Raw genomic sequence first — 19,021 nt, 5'->3', positions numbered from 1 at the left:
CTTTGCCCAGCATCACATAACGGACGTTGCTGCTCCAAACAAAAGGCCTCTGCCTAATTTCATCCACCACCTCTCTCGTCTTCAACAGCTCACCACGGTAAGGACAGGACAGAAAGAGGAGTGGGGGACTGTTTTCACAAAGTACATGAGGACATCCATGTAAGGAAGTCTAAAACCCAGTGATTATCGAACCTAGATTTGTTTGGAATATGTCAGGACACAGAGGACCTTATGACATAATAACTAAGAACTAGATGAACTAGCACAAGCCTCAGTATTTTAAATAAACTGTGCCAAAGATGACTTTCCTTCCAAAAACACACTTCCTAGTTTTAGTGAATTTTACTACATAGAGAAGAAAATGAAAAAAAAATTAAAGAAATGAGTGACCTGTGGCTCAGGGTATACTATCCTAAATTCTTTTTTAATAGTAATAATAATAATAAGGGAAAGCAGGAAGAGGGTGGAAGAAAGGAATAATACATATTTTTATTATAAAGTAATAGGACAGAACATATTTAGACTTCAAAGTAGAATTTACCACATTTACATGAATTTGCATAGACATATGGACATATGGACACATCCCTAATAACAATCAGGATTTTCCTGTTCAGCCTCTAATTACTGTAGAGACTCCCAGACAAGGGGCAAGATAAAAAGGGCCCCGCACTGGGTAGCTCCGTTAACCTCGGGTAAGGTTAGAGCGGACAGGTGAGTGAACTGTAGAAAGTGTGGATTTCAAAAAGGTAAACACTTCTCCACCATTTCCACCTGTCATTCTGGCTTAAGTCCAAACAAAACTACTCTATGCAAGAGTAATTCCCTCTACCCATTGCCCATTATTTCAATTTTAATAGTGGAAAATTTCTTTCTAAAAAAAAAAAAAAAATACACGCGCGCACACCACGCAGGTATGCGTAAACCAACAGCTGGATGGCTAAGTCAGGGTCCGCAACCTATGGCCCTTCTCCAGCAGGAAGCTGGCCTCTAGTCCCCCTTGAGTCTGTGACTCAAGTTCACAGACTCCCGAGGACTATTATTCTGTGACGCAGAGGCTGCTGTGACAGGACCAGAATACCCACTACCGTGACTGATGCTAAAGATGTTCAAGGCTCGCAGAGGACTGGGACTCGAAGAGCATCCTGAAGCAGCCAGGCGAAGGAACAGGAAGTGGGTAAGATCTCCAGGCTACTTCCTGCCATTCCGGGTGGAGTTCTTTCCACCACCTGCGTCTCCATGGCCTCACCCCATCTGGGGGAACCTGGCCGGTCGCCTGGCTGTGTCCGTGACTCGCTGCAGCAAGGTGCCAAGATCTTCTGAGGTGTCACCTTAACGCAAGCTCCTGAGACCCCAACAGCGTCTGCTCCTCCAGACTGGCCAGGAGAAGCTCTTGGGATCCCCAAAACTTAGGACAGTGATTAAAAACACCAAGCTCCACGGTGTAGGTCACTGTCTCCACTGTTTCCAGAGTTTTCTTGGGCTCCAGCCACGGAAACATGGGTGACAGGAAAAACCTTCTAGGACTGGCACTGGACCCTGTTTCCTGTGCCCTTTGGAAAGGGGGCTTTCCACATGAAATAAGATATTATAACTAAAGCCAGATGGTGTGACTAAGGGAGGAGAGGCCTGAAAGCACGTCTCTTTCCTCCAGAACCCCATATTCTAGGGCCAGGCACAGAACATGCTGCAGAGAATACCTCAGCCATGTTTCTTGAATGAGTACAAGTCTCTTTCAAAGGAAGCCCATGTTCCTCTGCTAAAAAATTTAATTAACATCTCTCCTCTCTCTCTACTGAGGAGTTGTTTCTAGTTCTCTACACCTGCCCTGTGGGTACTCGGGCTCAGGAAACCCACAGGAAAAATGCCAGATTTGCCGACTTTCAAGCGGGGGCAAATCACAGACTCTTCCTAGTTCTTGGCACTCTTGGGGAAGTATGCGTTTTTCAAAGCAATGTGCATTTAACTCTGACTAAAAGACAGGTTACCGCTTTTCTAAAATGTTAAAAGTAGTGATAAAATTAAGAGCTAGAAAGATAAACTGATCGGTTCTTAAACACAATGGATTAAAAAAATCAGTATTTTAAAGCTCTCTAAGCAGAATGGATATTGGAATTCCATTTCTACCTTCTTTTTACAATTCCATTAGCTGTTTAACTTCATATGAAAGCGTATTTAATAATTAGGTAAAAACTCAAAATATGTAGTAGAATTAATGGAAGTTTCCCAATGACCTCCTCCTAATTTTAAATTAGATGAAATTAAGAAAAGCTAGGTTTTATTTGTGGGGTCACCTATAAAAGAGAAAGAGAGAAAGAAGGAAAGAAGTATGAATGGAAGGGAAGGGAAGGAAAGGAAAAAAGTAAGAAAAGGAAGGGAGGGAGGGAAATTGGAATGGAAGGGGAGGGAAGGAAGAGTTCTCTCTGCCTGAATTAATGGCAAGAAAAACTACAGATTTCTTTTTCCCATTTACTCACTAGACTACAGTGGGATGAAACTAACTCATGCATTTCATTTCATTCATTCCTGGAAATAGCACTGTTGTCTGTCCCCACTGCTTTCTCCCCCGGAGGCACAACCAGGGACTCAAGTAGCTGACACCATTCCTGCCTACGGGCTTGGCAGGCAAGATGCATTATACCCATGTCTCTGCCACAGAACCAAAAGCTGTTAAGTCCACCAAGAGGAAAAGAAAGGCTCTAAGAAGGCTTCCTCGATTACGGCGGACCTGAACCACAAAAGATGGGTAGGATTTAGACAGGATGCAAAAGGAGAGAAAGGATGCTGTAGAAATATCTCTGTCCTGCCCCGGAGGGCTCCTCATCCATCCAGTAAGCCTTGCTCAGTAATCATGAAAATGTTCAAACCATCCCCGGAATGGCTGGACATCTGGAAGAACCAAGACAGAAACTGTTCTGGAAACTTCCTTTGTAAATCTAAGGTAGACCGTTAGTACAGAGACCACAGAGACTAGACTTGACCTGTGGTTTGTTCTCAGAAACACCGCCTTTTCTTTGCCTGCCCCCTTAGACATGTTCTGAATGTTTGGGACCAAAGACCAATGCTCTTCATCTGGGGCTCTCTAGACTATCTTAGGATAGCTCAGGAGGGCAGAAGACCCAATAACTTGCCCGGCTTAGTCCTTTTCCCAAGAAGCTATGCACACTGTGTTAATGGGAGTCAAAAAAAGAGAGGTGCAGACACACCAGCAGTGCCAGACACAATGCCACAGAACATTGCAGTGGACTTGCTGCGGGCCATGTCTCTTCCCCCATCAAGATGTCTGTGTCCTTTAGCCATCGGCGTGGGGCCTGTGGCTGAAGCAGGGTTTGAAGACCCTGCCTCCAAGCTCAGTGCTAAAGCAAACATGGGAACGAGGAAATGTAGGAATCAAGCTGGTCCCTTTTTTTTTTTTTTTTAAGATTTTATTTATTTGACAGAGATCACAAGTAGGCAGAGAGGGAAGCGGAGAGTGCGAGGGGGAAGCAGGCTCCCTGCTGAGCAGAGAACCCGATACTGAGCTCCATCTCAGGACCCTGGGATCCTGACCTGAGCTGAAGGCAGAGGCTTTAACCCACTGCACCACCGAGGTGCCCCAAGCTGATCCCTTCTAACAGGATTCTGGAATTATGTGCCCTTCAGACCAACATTTGTATTTTCCATAGCAAAAAATGTCCCACTGATCCCACCCATCAGTACCCATGCTTTCTTGGTATCTTGAATTCTCCTCAAATGTATATTTCAGTGCTAGAAATATATATGGGGGTACCTGGGAGGCTCAGTCAGTTAAACACCTGACTCTTGGTTCTGGCTCAGGTCATGAGCTCAGGGTCCTGTGATCAAGCCCTGCATCAGACTTTACCCTCAGCATGAAGACCCCTGGAGTTACCTCCCTCTCCCTCCCTCTGCTCGAACTTTCTCACTCTCTCTAAAATAAATAAATAAAATCTTAAAAAAAAAAAAAAGGAAACACATATGGATTTACAAGTTTTATACACTACCTTGAAAGCCAAAAGAATGCCCATAATTGTACAAAAGTACCAGAATTAAGGCATTATATCAGTAGCCAGGAAAAGCAAATGATAAACTAAACATGGGGAATGCACTGAGGAATATTACTCAGCCTTGAAAAGGAAAGACATTCTGCTACATGATACAACACAGGTGAATCCCAGAGACAAGCTAAGCGAAGTAAGTCGGGGTAATTCCATTTATATGCAGTACCGACAGTTATCAAATTCATAAGAGATGTAAAGTATACCAGAGTAGGGGCTGAGGGTTCTATGTGTGTCTGGCTAGAAGTTACAGTTAATTGGGTACCAGTTTGTTTGGGCTGACAAAAAGTTCTGGAAACGGATAGTGGAGACAGATGTACTTAATGCCACTGAATTTTCCCTGACATAGTTTTAATCTCAAGGGTTTTTTTTAAAAACCACTTTATTATGATTTTTAAAAAGACACAGCTTGTTTACGACTAGACTAGACCTTCAGAGTAGGTAGGTACAGGTAGAATGTTACGCAGAAAAGGCTTTTTAAATTAAGAGAAGACAGACCTTAAAGGACATATGTTACAAAGGCACTGGGAGGAGTGAACCAGGTTGTTTGAACACACAAAAAGGGGTCTTTTTTGAGTTTACTGTTAGGAAAATTTGGAATTTGGACATGAAGAACAAAGATCATCTGTCTGCCTCCGTCTCAAAAGACTGGTGTTTCTTACTGCCTTTGCAGCTTTTCTCTCCTGTTTCCTTAATGCATGAGCAATGGCTAAACTGAAATGGGAAAAAACTGTCCTCTAACGTGATAGTTCACTTGTAGAGGCGGACCCTTGTAGACTTGAATGAAATATATCTATTTCTGTGCGTACGCGCGCACGTGCGCACACACACACACAAACAGGTTTTTTTTTGTTTTGTTTTTAAAGATCTTATTTGACAGAGAGTGAGATCATAAGCAGGGGGAGCAGAAGAGGCAGAGGGAGAAGCAGACTCTGCTGAGCAGGAAGCCTGATGCCGGACTCGACCCCAGGATTCTGGGATCATGACCTGAGCCGAAGGCAGACCCATAACTGACCGAGCCAACCAATTAACCCCCCTTTTTTTTTCCTTCTTTTTTTCTTTTTAAAGAAATCGTTAACCTCATTACCACTGCAGACCAAAAGTGAGTATAAAAGATCTTATTGTTCACTTCAAAATTCCAAACTTGAAGAGCAATAAACCTTGTCCTTTCCTTTAAAAAAAAAAAAAATAGAATACTAGGTGGTTTAGAATACTTAAGAGAGCACCAAGTTTTACAGAACAAAATTTTAGATGTGAAAGGTACTTTCAAGTTTCTTTTGTCTGCTCTTAATTTTGAATATGAGAATACTAGGGTGCAGAGGTCACGCGCTTGGCTCGGCCACTTGTCCAGAACAATTCTTTAGCAGAGAGAGCTTAACAACGGCCCTGGATCGTGCCCCACCTGCTCGTCACACCTAGGTCCTGGGTCTTCTGAACTACCCCAGTTTTAAATATTCCGGCTTTAAATGCTTCCTATGTCCCAGCAATTCTAATCCAAAATACCAGATTCCTTTTTGTTTTTAAAGTCCTAAAATTCCGGGTCATAGCATGTGTCTGGATCTTTGGCTGGCAAATCATAATTGTCAGAGTAGATCTTCTAATTATGCAAAAAAATTATAAAGCTACCCATGAGCAAGAATGAGAAGTGCTCTTTTAACATATTAAAATCCAGCTTAACTTCCTGCAATGTGGTTCCTTTCTGGAATCACCCTCTGTGAGATCAAACCTCACTGGCTGGAGGGAGGCCACAGAGGAAGACAGCTCCGTGAAGTCAAACAGAAGAGACAATAAATCCTACGTCATGTTCTAATGTAGGATTTCAGCAAGCCACCTCATAGTTTTGGTTTCCTCATCTGAAAAATGATTCATAATACCCTCCCAGTTGAGACGGGGGTGATTTGAAAACCTCTCAACCAGCTGGCAGAGACTGGTATGTGGCAGTTGCTGGTTAAACAGGTGTCCTCACCATCATCTCCTATTTCAGCACTAAATTCCACATAATCCTGTCTCTGCACTGTTCCAAGCACGTCCTCTGAGCTCCCAGTAATCGGATCTAGTCTCAGGCTCCTTGCCCACTCCCTCTCCTCAACACTGTTCCCTGGGTCTACCAAAGGCTTATTCAACTTGAAAAAAATGAAGAGAACGAGAAAAACAACGAGTCCGAGTTGTTCAAAATCCCTCCCTTTGCTCAAAGAAAGGTCCAGCAGACTGCGGATGCTTTTGTTAAATGTGCCTTCAAGCTCATTTCCGGCTAAGGAAACGGGAGTACGGTATTAAAATGCTCTCAATTACGGTGCGCTGGGAGAATTCCATGAACTCTGTCTGAGTCCCCTGCATCAGGTCAGACAGGATGAGTGTCTTCCGAGAAACCCCAAACCACGGGTCGCGTCCTGGATGGCGCTCATCCTGTCTTCAGGACTGACCTTTCCCTTCTGCACTTGGGGCTCCTCAGCTGTGCACAAGGGCCGTGGGGTTTGGTTAGGGGTCCCCAACTCCCGACTCCTACGGCCACCTGCTGCTCCTCAGTGGGCGGATGGTGGATGGGGACAAGGGAGGCTGAGCCCTGGCCAGGGTGACTGTCCGGTGTGGAAGACAACAGGGAGGATCCAGGGCAAGACAAAATACTAATCAGGCTGTAAGTACTGAAGACCCGCCTTCTTGCGTGACAGCTTCTGAAATTGATAGGCACTTGAAATGTGACGTGTTCACTACTACGGTGGTTTCCTTTTTTATTTTATTTTATTTTATTTCCTTAAAAGCAGATGCTAAAATTGATGGTGCTTTCACAATGGGAGTTACTGTGGGATTAAGGAGATTGTCCAGGTGAAGAGTTGGAAAGAACCTGCACCAGGCATTTTACATACATTGTCTCAATTCTCACAACCCGGGAAGTAGATACTTTCCCTCTCACAGCACAGTTCAAGGAAACTGAGGCTTTAGGTTGCTTTGAATTGGGTCATTTGTTCTAGTTTACGGGCAGGGAAGAGGTGGGAGGGGGTTCAGCCCAAGGCCGAGTCCCCGGAGGGTAGAAGGAACAGAGCAGTCTCACTTTCTGGCCCCAAACACTGGGTCTGGTTATTAACAGCTTCAAATCATACCTTGCCCTGCTTCCTAAACCTTCCACGGGGCCTCAGAACCTTCCAAATATTCCTGTGGGTGTGACTATGACAAACTCTCCTCCAGAGGGCTTCAGTCCTAAGATAGAGGGACCCATTTACCATCTAAGACCTAACCGTTCCCTTGAAGGGGATGCATAAACTTGAGTGGCAAACTTGATGCAACATTTTCATTGTATGTAAGATTACATTTAGGTATATATGTTGAATTTGAAAGTACTGCCAAAGCCAGGAATGAATGAATTCTCTAGATAATGAAATGGGGGGGAAAAAAATTTTTTTTTTTTGAGAAGAAACAGCATCCACAGAGAAGCTACACTCTAGCATGTATAAAATAAACCCATTAAAAAATAAGGCTCCGGGACGCCTGCGTGGCTCAGTGGGTTAAAGCCTCTGCCTTCAGCTCGGGTCATGATCCCAGGGTCCTGGGATCGAGCCCCACATCAGGCTCTCTGCTCAGTGGGGAGCCTGCTTTCCCCTCTCTCTCTGCCTGCCTCTCTGCCTACTTGTGATCTCTCTGTCAAATAAATAAATAAAATCTTAAAAAAAAAAAACAAGGCTCCATACATACTATCAATGTGCACTAGAAAAATTTGAGAAGCACAGACCTACCCAAAACTATTCCGTGATCCTCTTTTTGTTTGGGGGTGGGGTACTTATTCAAGCACTTTTGAAATGTCTGAGTTTTTAATTTACTTTAAGATCTTTCTTTTAAAATTGCAAAGAGAAAATGGCCCCAATCCTCCAATACAAGCTCCAGTTAAGTATGCTGGCAAAGCATTATAGTTCGAGATAATTTCCAAACAAACAAAAAGCCACTTACAGTTTCAGTCCACTTACACATCATTTTCAAGTTCCCTTCTAACACCCGTCCGGGGACACTCCTGACTTACACTTGTGCATAGATGTAACAGCAGCTGGGACTCAATTTTCTGTTGTTTTTTTCTACTAATGGGCAGCGAAGAGTCTTTATTGTTTTTTTGCCACAGTTAGTATGTGTCTCGTGGTTGGATATTAAGGGTATTTCCAAATGATATTCTTATAAAGAAGAACTATGAACCCTTTTAAAGATAACGCATAATGGGGACGCCTGGGTGGCTCAGTTGGTTAAGCAGCTGCCTTCGGCTCGGGTCATGATCCCGGTGTCCTGGGATCGAGTCCCACATCGGGCTCCTTCCTCGGCAGGGAGCCTGCTTCTCCCTCTGCCTGCTACTCTGTCTGCTTGTGCTCACTCTCGCTCCTCCCTCTCTCTCTCTGACAAATAAATAAATAAATAAATCTTTAAAGATAACGCATAATTTGTTTTCTCTTGGCTTTGTAAAGGATTTCCAGGAGTAGGATTCTTGAATCAAAACTTACAAATTTCTGTTGCTCTTGATTGCCTTCCAAATGGACTACACTCATACGGCCAGTAGTAATATCTGAGCACCATTTTCTCTACGTTTACTATATAATTATCTTAATTATGTATCATATATTCAGCCACTGTATAATTATCTTTGTCATTATCACAACTGTTTAATGGTACCTCACTGAGGTTTCATTTTGTATTTCTTTGACTACCAGTTGCTCAGTATTTTCTCTTGAGTATATTTACAAGCGAGAAGGAGAACTTAGTAGCAATGATTTTAGCTCTGGAACCAAACTGCTCAGATCAAAAACTGGACATCACCACCCACCAACTCAGACTTCTGTACGCCCTTAACTTCAACCTTCGGCTTCTTTGCTGGTAAAAATAACAGTAAATAATAACAACAATAATTTTAGGCAATTTGATAGGATTAGGGCCATGTGTACCTTAGAGTTTTTATAGGGCAAGGGAGCGAACACGTCATATGCTTGCACTGCATGTGACACATGGGCCCTCCATAAACATTAGCCATTTATTCACTATTATTATTAAATATTTTCTCCTGTCTGGACATTGTTCAAATCTTTAGTTCATGCCTAGAGGGGAACTTTTTTCAGACCGCCACAATCAGAAACTGTATTTGAAGTTTCCTGACAAACCCCTGAATGCGCTCAATTTAATTCCACACCTAGTAGTCATTATACAAAACAGAATCCTAGGTTCTGGGTTATGGTGGGGTGGGGCGGCGGAGTAGTCATAAATAATGCATCTTCCTGATCTCAAGGAATCTACACATGCTTATTTGTTGAGCCTTCTGGGGGGAATTCTAGGCTTGATCAATATAGGTAAAAACTATTTGGGGAACAATGCATTCATTGTAGTGCTGAAAGGAACAGGAGAGCATCTGGCCAGAAACCCCTCTGAGGGTCCCCCTTGGGGCTGGGGAGGTTAACAGGGACTCCTTTCTGGGATGGCCACACTCCAGGGGCAGCGGCTATACCTCATGCTTCAGAATTCTCCTCATTAGCCAGGTGTTTTGTTAATTAGCAGCCGGTGTTGGAAATCTTCCTAAGTGGATTGAATGACTCCGATTAGCATAACATGGGGAAAGAGTAAACAAAGATGAGATGGGGTGCTCGGACTTTGTGTCTGGAACAGAGGCATCCTAGAGGCCTGTTGGGCACACAAAGTTCTGAAGGACAAAAGCCCCTGGCAAGTCGCATAGCCTGGGACGGTGCCTTAGGTGCATTCCTGGGTCCAGCTGCTGATTCCAGAAAATTCGTAATTACTTGATTCCAACCCATGATCATGCTGCCACCCCAAGTGCACCTTTTGTGGGAGAGGCAGCCAGACTCCCTCGACAGGGCATAGGTGGCCCCAGACTTGCTTTTTAATTCTCACCCTTACCTGCAGAGGAGAATGTGGCCCTCCCCAGTCTGCTTCCCCAAAAGATCCAAAAGGGCCTGGGGCAGATCTCTGTCAACGTCAGAGTGGAGGCTAGGGAAGGAAAGAATGAGAACCACAAGGCCTGTGTGGAAATAACATTTACCTGTCCTGGGGCAGAGCACTTGCCACAACCATTGGCTTCCCCCCCCGCCCCCCGAATTTTATTTTTTCCTCCTTTCTTTTTAAAGCATTCAAAGTGGATTATTTAAAGAAAGCTTAAGGTACACATTTCAAGAGAAACAAGACATGCATACATTCTGTATTCGTTCAATTCCAGAGTAGAAGCTCTAGTAGCAATGTTATTTTCCACGAATGAACTGTAGGAGCACATCATGGGGAAGATGTAGTTTTATAGTTTATAAGGAAATCCAGTTCTCCATTTGCTGTAGGGGGAGGAGGGCACCTGGCCTCAGTTTTTAATGATAAGCTTATACATTTTTTAGGGCAAACACCAAGAGTAAAAGCTTTGGAGTAAGTCCCAACTAGATATGTATATTTCTTAAAAAAATTTTATGTACCACTGTACTAATGCACATTATTAAAAAGATGGGGGAAAGAGGAAATAACGCTTATAAGTATAATCACTTATGGTACAAATAGATATTAATATTTGTAATGAAAGCAATAGATTAAATATGCTTTATTTTTAAAAAAAAGATCTTATTCATTTGAGAGAAGGAGAGAGAAAACAAGCAGGGGGGAGGTACAGGGGGAGAGAGAGAAGCTGTTTCCCCACTGAGCAGGGAGCCCAATGCCTGAGCCACGCATGCAGGCACCCCTAAATACGCTTTATTTTTGAAAACTCTTGGTTAATTACCTTGTTATAGAGTCCTGTCAAGTACTGGTTCCCAGTTTCCTGTAGCCTAACATTTTGTTTTAATGGCTGTCTGTCTGGGTGACACGTATCCACTGGAGAAACAGCAGAACACTCTGGGCTTTGCTGCCTAAATCTTGATACTTTGACAAAGTCTTTTTTTTTCTTTTAAGATTTTATTTATTTGCCAGAGAGAGAGAGAGAGTACACACAAGCAGGCAGAGAGGCAGGCAGAGGCAGCGAGAGAAGCAGGCTCCCTGCCAAGCAAGGAACCCGATGCGGGACTCGATCCCAGGACCCTGGGATCATGACCTGAGCCGAAGGCAGCGGCTTAACCAACTGAGCCACCCAAGCGTCCCCGACAAAGTCTTTTTTGGTGAGATTCAGCTGGTAGTTCTCAAACCCTCGTCCTTGCAAACTAGTCAGGGGGTGCCACATTTTTATGAATCTAACAAATGGACTAAAAACCCACTGATACTCTTCACTTCAAAGATTTTGTCAGACAATTCTTTTTCCAAGTTCTTCTAGGTTTTCGGTTTTGAAAAAGAGTTTTGACCAGCCACAGATTTACCATATTTCTTGGCAACATGTTTACATTACAGTGAAAACATTCCCAAACAGCTCTTTCCAAAATGTGCCTCTGTAGCATAAAATCTTCTGAGAAGCAATCACCCCTCTCTCACTGTGAAAATGTCACAATGACCTTGGATTGTTCCTGGTGTACCCACTTTCCCCACTTGGTGGGTTCAACCACCCAGAAGCTCTCCAAACAGTGTTGATCAAAGTTTTTGCAACCCAGTCTCTAGGCCCCTCCCCCTTCCCTGAGGCCAGTGGGTGGGGCTAAAAGCGCCAACCCTCTAATTACTGGTTCTTTCTGGTGCCCACCCCATCCTGAGGCTACCTAAGGCCCCCCTACACCTCAGCCACCTTATTAGCATGAGAAGGTGTGGAAAAGAGCTCTTTAGATGAATAACAAAAGACATTCTTATCATCCCAATCCCTCAGGAAATTCCAAGGGCATCAGCACCCAGAGACAAAGACCAAACCTATATTTACCAGTCTATCAGGGCTGAGCCCAAGGGTAATCATCATTCTTAATCTACCAGTGTTTGGCACTTGAACAAGCTTGATGAACCAGTGGTTGACAAAGTAGCTGACTTCTCGAACCCACCAAACTCAGCAGACGGTCGTGCCTTCTCCTCCAGAGAGCTCAACTTTGAGGCAAACAATCCATCCTCTCCCGCCCTCTTTCCATCAAAGACCAACCCCCCCACCTGTGTAATGGAATCCAGCCTCTTTCCCCTTCTTTGAAACCAGGCTCAGTCATGGATTTCTCACTCCCACAGGCTTAGCTTCTCCCCTCCACCAGAAACTCACCAGCAGCATTAGAATTTGTTCAAGTGTCTCCAGTCTCAAATGGAAAAGGAGAGAAAGAGAGAAATGAAAGGAAACCACAGACCCCACATTTCCTCCGTGTTGCACACGTCTATTTCATTTCTCAGTCACTGTACCCAGTGGCTCCTCCTCTTCCAAACACAGTGGTCTTTTTCTCCAGGCCAGCCCCTTTCTCTTATCCTACACCCCTCCTCTGATGATCTTTTGTGTATGCAATGATTACCCACAAGCAACAGCTCCCAACAGGGACTTCCTTCCACCCATCTCTTTCAAGAGTTCCAGATGCCAATTCCTTGGTCTCCACGAGTGTCTCACAAGCACGATCTAGCCCAAGGAATCCCCTTCCCTCCCTCACCCCGGGGTTCTCTAACACTGTGAATGGCTTCACGAACCCATCCCACTCAAGTTATTTATGCCAGAAGCTTTCAAAACATGCTCCATATTACCCTGTCCAAAAACCACATCCAAATAATCACCACTTTCATACTGACTTGAGCTACAAAACTCAACCTCTCTCCCTTTCCTTCTTCCCCCCAAGCCCTCTGTGTCTGGCTTCTATTCCCCATCACTGTACCATAAGGGCCCCGGTGAGAGCAAATACCTTTGCACTCTGCCCCCCCACCCCCACCCCAGCCTTCCCCTCTTCAGGGTATGTGTGCAAAGTGACAGGCTGAGGGCCTGAGGTCTTTGGTCCAGTCTAATTGGGACAAAGTCGTCCATCTTTTCCAGTCTGCACAAAGGCACAAAGATATCAGCCCGGCCTAACCCTGCAAACCATCCTCCACACAGCAGTGGAGATGATCTTTTCAAAAACCCAAACTTAATCACTCATCTCCTCTCCTATTTAACATCCTTCAAAAGGTTCCCATTACCTTTCCATCGAAACTCAGTCCTGAAAATGACCCAAGAGGCCTCACCCCAGAGCCGAATTTCTGCCTTGGTCTTAACCCTTCTAACATGGAACTCAGGCCCCTAAATCACCCGACTACTTCCTGTTCATTTTTCAGGACTTCTTTTAAGTATCACTTCCTAGGGAGACCTACCCTGAGTAATCTCTTCCCCTAGTTGAGGTCCTCAGGTTAGATGCTCTCTGGACATTGTGGGGTTTTTTTGGAGTCCCACCAACAACTGGGACAGCCTGTGGGACTACGCGCTGGTCCAGCTCTAACCTGTCCTCTAGCCATGAGGCTGGAAGGCTCAGAAAGGGGGGGACCCTCAATCCTTCCCAGCCGTGGGGTCAGAGCTGACAATGCCTGGCATGTACGGGTGCTCAGTAAGTTAGCTGTTCAGTGAGGGCCTGAAGAAACAGGTTGCTCAGGGACCCACACACCCCCGCCCCCATACACAGTCTGGCTAACTCTTTAGCAAAAGAAAAATCATTCATGGGAAGAATTTTTTTTTTATAGTCATGGGTATAAATTTTTTTAAATTAATTTTTAAAGTTTTTTTTTTAATGTTTTTGGTATTTTCCATACCCAATGTGGGGCTTCCCTTGTGATCCCGGGGTCAAGAAGTCCCATGCTCTTTCAGCTGAGCTAGCCAGGTGCCCCTTCTTAGTAAATTTAGCATACCGATGACCGAACACATGCAGACTCCTGATTGGAAATATTAGTACAGTCTGTGAGTCGGCAACTCTCAGTGCTCTGGGGCAGCAGGAACCTCTCCGGGGATTTGCTTTAGTGATCGCAATCCCCTTCTAAGCTATGAACAAGGAACCAGGGTCAACTTCACGGGTATGCAACCTGTAGAGCCACACAGGGCCCTGTGATTCACCTAATAATTCAAGCTGTTTTGATATCCTTTTTTTTTTTTTTCTAGTTTTATTTAAGTAATCTCTATACGCAGTGTGGAACTCGAACTCACGGCCCTGAGATCAAGAGTCACATGCTCCTCCTCCAGCCAGGCACCCGGCATTCGTGGTGTTCTTAAGAATTTCTAAACATGGGCCCCACAAATTATGTAGCCAATCCTGAGTCTTACAAATAAGTTTGATTTCTGGAAGGGAACCAATGGATTGCCATTCCCTATCTAAGGATGCACCTTTTTAAACTAGGGCTGAGTTTTCAACCTCCTGAACTAAAGGTCTAAAAAAAGAGGGTTGGTTATATATTCAGTATGTTTTCTTCTTTTGATATGAATCTATTGCGTATTATGTAGGGCTCTCTTCTATCAAATCAGAATTTCTCAGACTACAGAAATATATGGTTGTCTTAGCTATTGCTGTTAGCTAAAAGCTTTTTATGATTTCCTTTTTTAAAAAAGATTTTATTTATTTATTTATTTGACAGACAGAGATCACAAGCAGGCAGAGAGGCATGCAAAGAGAGAGGAGGAAGCAGGCTCCCCGCTGAGCAGAGAGCCCGATGAGGGGCTTGATCCCAGGACCCTGGGACTATGACCTGAGCCGAAGACAGAGGCCTCAACCCACTGAGCCACCCAGGCGCCCCCTTTTTATGGTTTCTAAAACTAGATTCTACTCTGAACATGATCTATAGTGAGTCTCATTGTTAAAATTTTTGCTTACAATTTTTGCTTGTGGTTCTCTTAGGAATTGTGTCAATTTTCCCACATCAGTAAGCATGGTTCATTAATATTTTCTCACCTTAAAAAAATTAAAAGACATCAAGTAAACTAAAAGGAGAAAACTGGGGGGCACCTAAGCATCTGACTCTTCATTTCTGCTCAGGTCACGATCTCAGGGTCGGGAGACCAGCCCTGCCTCGGGCTCCTCAGTGAGAAGTCAGCTAGACATTTTCTCCCTCTTCCTCTGCCCATCTCCAAGCCAGCTCCCTCTTTCTCTCAAATAAAAATAAATAAATCTTTTTTTTTTTTAAGATTATTTATTTATTTATTTGACAGACAGAGATCGCAAGTAGGCAGAGAGGCAGGCAGAGAGAGAGGGAGGAGGAAGCAGGCTCCCTGCGGAGCAGAGATCCGGATGTGGGACTCGATCCCAGGACCCTGGGATCATGACCTGAGGCTTTAACCCACTGAGGCTTTAACCCACTGAGCCACCCAGGCGCCCCAAATAAATCTTTTTTTAAGAAGGGTAAAATAAAAGGAGAAAAATGAAAACCACTTCTAGGTTCCTTTTCAGCTTCCACTATTTTAAACTCTGGAAATTTAACAACCACATGAACACCCAAAATTTCCTTGGAGATACATCCTGGTAGGACACATGGGGCTGTTCACAGAGAACACTAGTTTAGTCATCTTTATTATAAAAGTATTTTAAAATGTAGATGTTTGTTTAGACATTACAGATAGCTTCTCTAGTCACTAGAAGTTTAACAGTCGATTGTATTTACAGTTTAGTTCATAAACACCGAGAGCATTTTAAATGTTGGCTCATTCTTTTCCCCAACCAGGTGACTCCATCCTCCAGGGGACGTGTGGCAACATCTGGAGACATGTGGGTTGTTCTAACTGCAGGGAGGGGACGACTGGCCTTTACAGGGTAGGACCAGGATGCTGCGGCACGTCCCACAATACGCAGGACAATTTCCACAACAAAAGCTTAACTGGCCCAAATGTCAACATACGTGGCCTCTGCCACAGATGGCTACAAAGAAACACGGCAACCTTAAGCATTGCATCCGGTGTCGAAGCCAATGTGGTTAAGAGTAAAGATAGTCCCCATGAGAAACAGTCATTTGGGAACTCCTCTTTTAAGTCAGGGAGTTAGGCATTTGGCATCCTGAATTAGAACCATGAATAAATTTTCATTAGAATGACTATGAGAGGGGTGCCTGAGTGGCTCAGTGGGTTAAAGCCTCTGCCTTCGGCTCAGGTCATGGTCTCAGGGTCCTGGGATCTAGCCCCGCATCGGCTCTCTGCTCAGCGGGGAGCCTGCTTCCTCCTCTCTCTGCCTGCCTCTCTGCCTACTTGTGATCTCTGTCTGTCAAATAAATAAATAAAATATTTTTTAAAAAAATGACCATGAGAGACTATGGACTCTGAGAAACAAACTGAGGGTTTTGGAGGGGAGGGAGGCGGAGGGATGCGTGAGCCTGGCAGTGGGTATTAAGGAGGGAAGGCATTGTATGGAGCACTGGGTGTGGTGCATAAACAATGAATCTTGGAACACTGAAAAAATGAAATTTTTAAAAAAAAAAGAACTAAAAAAAAAAAAAAAAGAATGACCATTAGCAGCAGTGACACAATTCCTTGGCTGGCCCATAAAAGACTACTCTACGCCGTGGCAGTACGGCATCCTTCATGGAAAACAGAAATTGAGAATTGGAAGAAATAATTTCAACAGCATTAATCTCGGTTTCCCACCATCTCATTTCATGACAAGTGCACCACATCTACATCATAGGTCAGAATCTTTCATTCCCCTCAAGAATGCAATCACCAGCTATAGAAGTTTCTAAGACAGATCTGAAAATGAATGACGCAAGACCAAATCTGATTGGTTCCTGTGTTTTAAGAAAGAAAAAAAGAGACAATATTTAAATCAGGTTTTACTTTGTTAAAAAAAAAAAAAAAAGGAAAGAAAAGGAAAAGATTTTTCAGCTAGTTGGGGGAGGGGAGAAAGATCTAGACACCCTGGGTCAGAATCCCTGCAGGGTTATGGGGAGCGAAAGGCCATCCCCACAGATTGTTTTAGGAGGTCCTCCCTAGGTCACCTGTGCCCAGCCAAGCCCCCCTTAAATCTCCCACCCATTACCTGATCAGTCCCTGTAACATAGTTGATTTTGTAAATCGTTGACAATTCTCAAGGACATTTTTCTTTATGTTAAGCAACTAAATTACAAATTAAAAAAAAAAAAACTAACGTGGTTGGAAGTGGTCTTATAATCAGTCAGGGATGATTATAATTAATGAAGAATGAAATCCACTAGAGATTTGGAGCCCAGGCTAAAGAGGTCCTTCTCAGGGCCAGTGAAGGAAGGGCAAATGAGTTGGTGGCAACCTTCAAATCCTCCCCGAGAAGCAGAAACCAGTATCAGCCTCTTCCACCTAACAATAAAACTTTGTAAAAGCAAATTTACAGTATATTGCACTGTTTTTAAAAATTGAGGAGTCAGCCACTTCTAAGAACTCAGTTTCCCCAAACCACATCTTGAATGGCTGCGAAAAATCCATTAGACAATAGCAGATCCCCACCAAGCTCAGGGTTTCTTCTCTTTTTGCCAAAAGAGAAATCTGTTACCATATCCTCTGGCAGGGGAGCCTGTCTGAAACTGCCTGGGCTCCTAGCAGGTAATTTACACTGATCTTTGAAAACCATTCACCCCTCCTCCTCCACTCTATAAAACAAATCTGCCTTTCAGAACAGCTCTGAAAGGGGGACAGAGTGCCCAGAGCAGGGGACAAGTCCCTGACCGGATGCCTCACCTACCGCTCTACAAATTCAGGTCACAGAAACCTGTAGCCTGTTCTCATCTCAAGGAACCAATGCTTTCTGCGAACCTCGTATATCCTTCCCAGTTGGCCGCTTGTCTTACGAGTTGTTAAATAAAGACTCTCTTCCCTCCAGAAAGGAAATCAGCAAAGGGTGCCACGGTTGCCGGGTGACTACAAACCTTACCTCCACCTGGGCAGCCCATAGGGTGCAGCCCGGATCTGCAGGCGACCTCATCCACGGCGAGAGAGAAGTGTGTGGCCCGTGCGGGTGCCTGGGACTCGCTCGGCACGGAGGGAATGCGCTGCAACGAGAAAAAAAAAGAGCCGTGAGACAGGGCTGCTTTCACTTCAAAAAGCTAACAACCCAAAACTGGAAGAATGTGAGTCAGAAACGGCGTGCTAACAGAAAACAAACAAAAAAAGTAACCTAGGAGGGAAACGATCACCTGTTTTCCAAACAGACCCAGCAGCGCGAGTTTCCTACACCCGCGGGGTAAGGTCAGAGAGGAGCAGGAGGAAAGGGAGAAGCGGAGGGCTGGGGTGGGGGGACTTCGGCGTCCCTTTCCAGTCGCTTGCCCCGAGGCGAGTCATTTCTCAACCTGGCGTCGGCTTCTTCATCGGTAAAATGAGGGTAATATATGCCTCTTTGCAGGGCTCCGGGAAGGATTAGACGGAGTTGGCACCCACGAGACAGCGGTGAGTAACTGTTCGCTCGCTCTCCTGCCCATCCACGCCCGCAGCCAACTCCGACTTCTTAGTTCCTACTCGCTACCCCGACCAGGGGTTAAGAAGCCAGAAAGAAAGTGGCTTCCAGGTGACACTGGGTACCGGAGTCCTGGCCCCGGGCTCCACGGATGGAACCAGAAGTCAGGCCCAGGGAAAGCGTCCAGAGCGCACACGCGTTCCCGGCTCACTCCCACCGAGCGTCCGCTCCCTCGGGCCAGGGCTCCGCTTCCTCTTCCCCAGCGGAACCCCCCACCCCGCCCCCGGGGCAGCGGGGCCCTGGCTGAGAGCCGGCTCCCTCCCTCGCATCCTTCCCATCCTTCCACCGGCCACCGGGCGCCATAGCAGGCGATCCGGGTTGCCGGGAGCGGAGTGGAGGGAGTGGAGGAATCGGTTACCTGCAGCAAGCCGGTGGCGGCCGGGGCGCATTAGGGTGCGCTCCCGCGCAGCACCCCAAATACCCGCGCACCGGCCGCGCGACGCGCTCCCGACGCTGGCTGCGCTGGCCGACCGCGCCTCCTGCCTCACCGCCACCTACCCGGCCGCCTCGCCCCTGGCCCCGCCCCGTGAAGCCCCGCCCCCAGCACCCCCGCCTCGCCCACCTCGGAGGTTGGAGGGCGGGGCGGGGAGGGGGGCGCGCGCGGCTCCTGGCCGGGGACAGCGCGCCCTCTGGGTCTCAGCGAGGTGTGGGCCGAGAGCCGGTGTCCACGCGCTTTCTTCCTCTCTCTGCTTCCTCAACCGTTTGCCCTGGTTCTCAGGTCCCCGAACT

General features: G+C 45.6%; 1 protein-coding gene across 1 annotated transcript in view; it reads right to left on the bottom strand.

Annotated features, from left to right (window-relative positions):
* Nucleotides 1–18,813, bottom strand: part of GCNT1 (glucosaminyl (N-acetyl) transferase 1) — a 29,923-nt gene extending 11,110 nt beyond the window's left edge. The window contains exons 1-2 of the mRNA XM_080820067.1: nt 18,651–18,813; nt 17,714–17,831 (exon numbers count right to left, since the gene is read on the bottom strand). The gene's annotated coding sequence lies outside the window, so the exon portion shown is untranslated. The remainder of the gene's footprint in view (nt 1–17,713; nt 17,832–18,650) is intronic.
* Between the last annotated feature and the right edge of the window lie 208 nt (nt 18,814–19,021).

The sequence above is a fragment of the Martes martes genome (assembly GCF_963455335.1).
Source record: "Martes martes genome assembly, chromosome: 12".
Taxonomy (NCBI): Eukaryota; Metazoa; Chordata; class Mammalia; order Carnivora; family Mustelidae; genus Martes; species Martes martes.
Note: the sequence above shows the minus strand (reverse complement) of the source record. Positions and strands in the feature narration are given on the sequence as shown.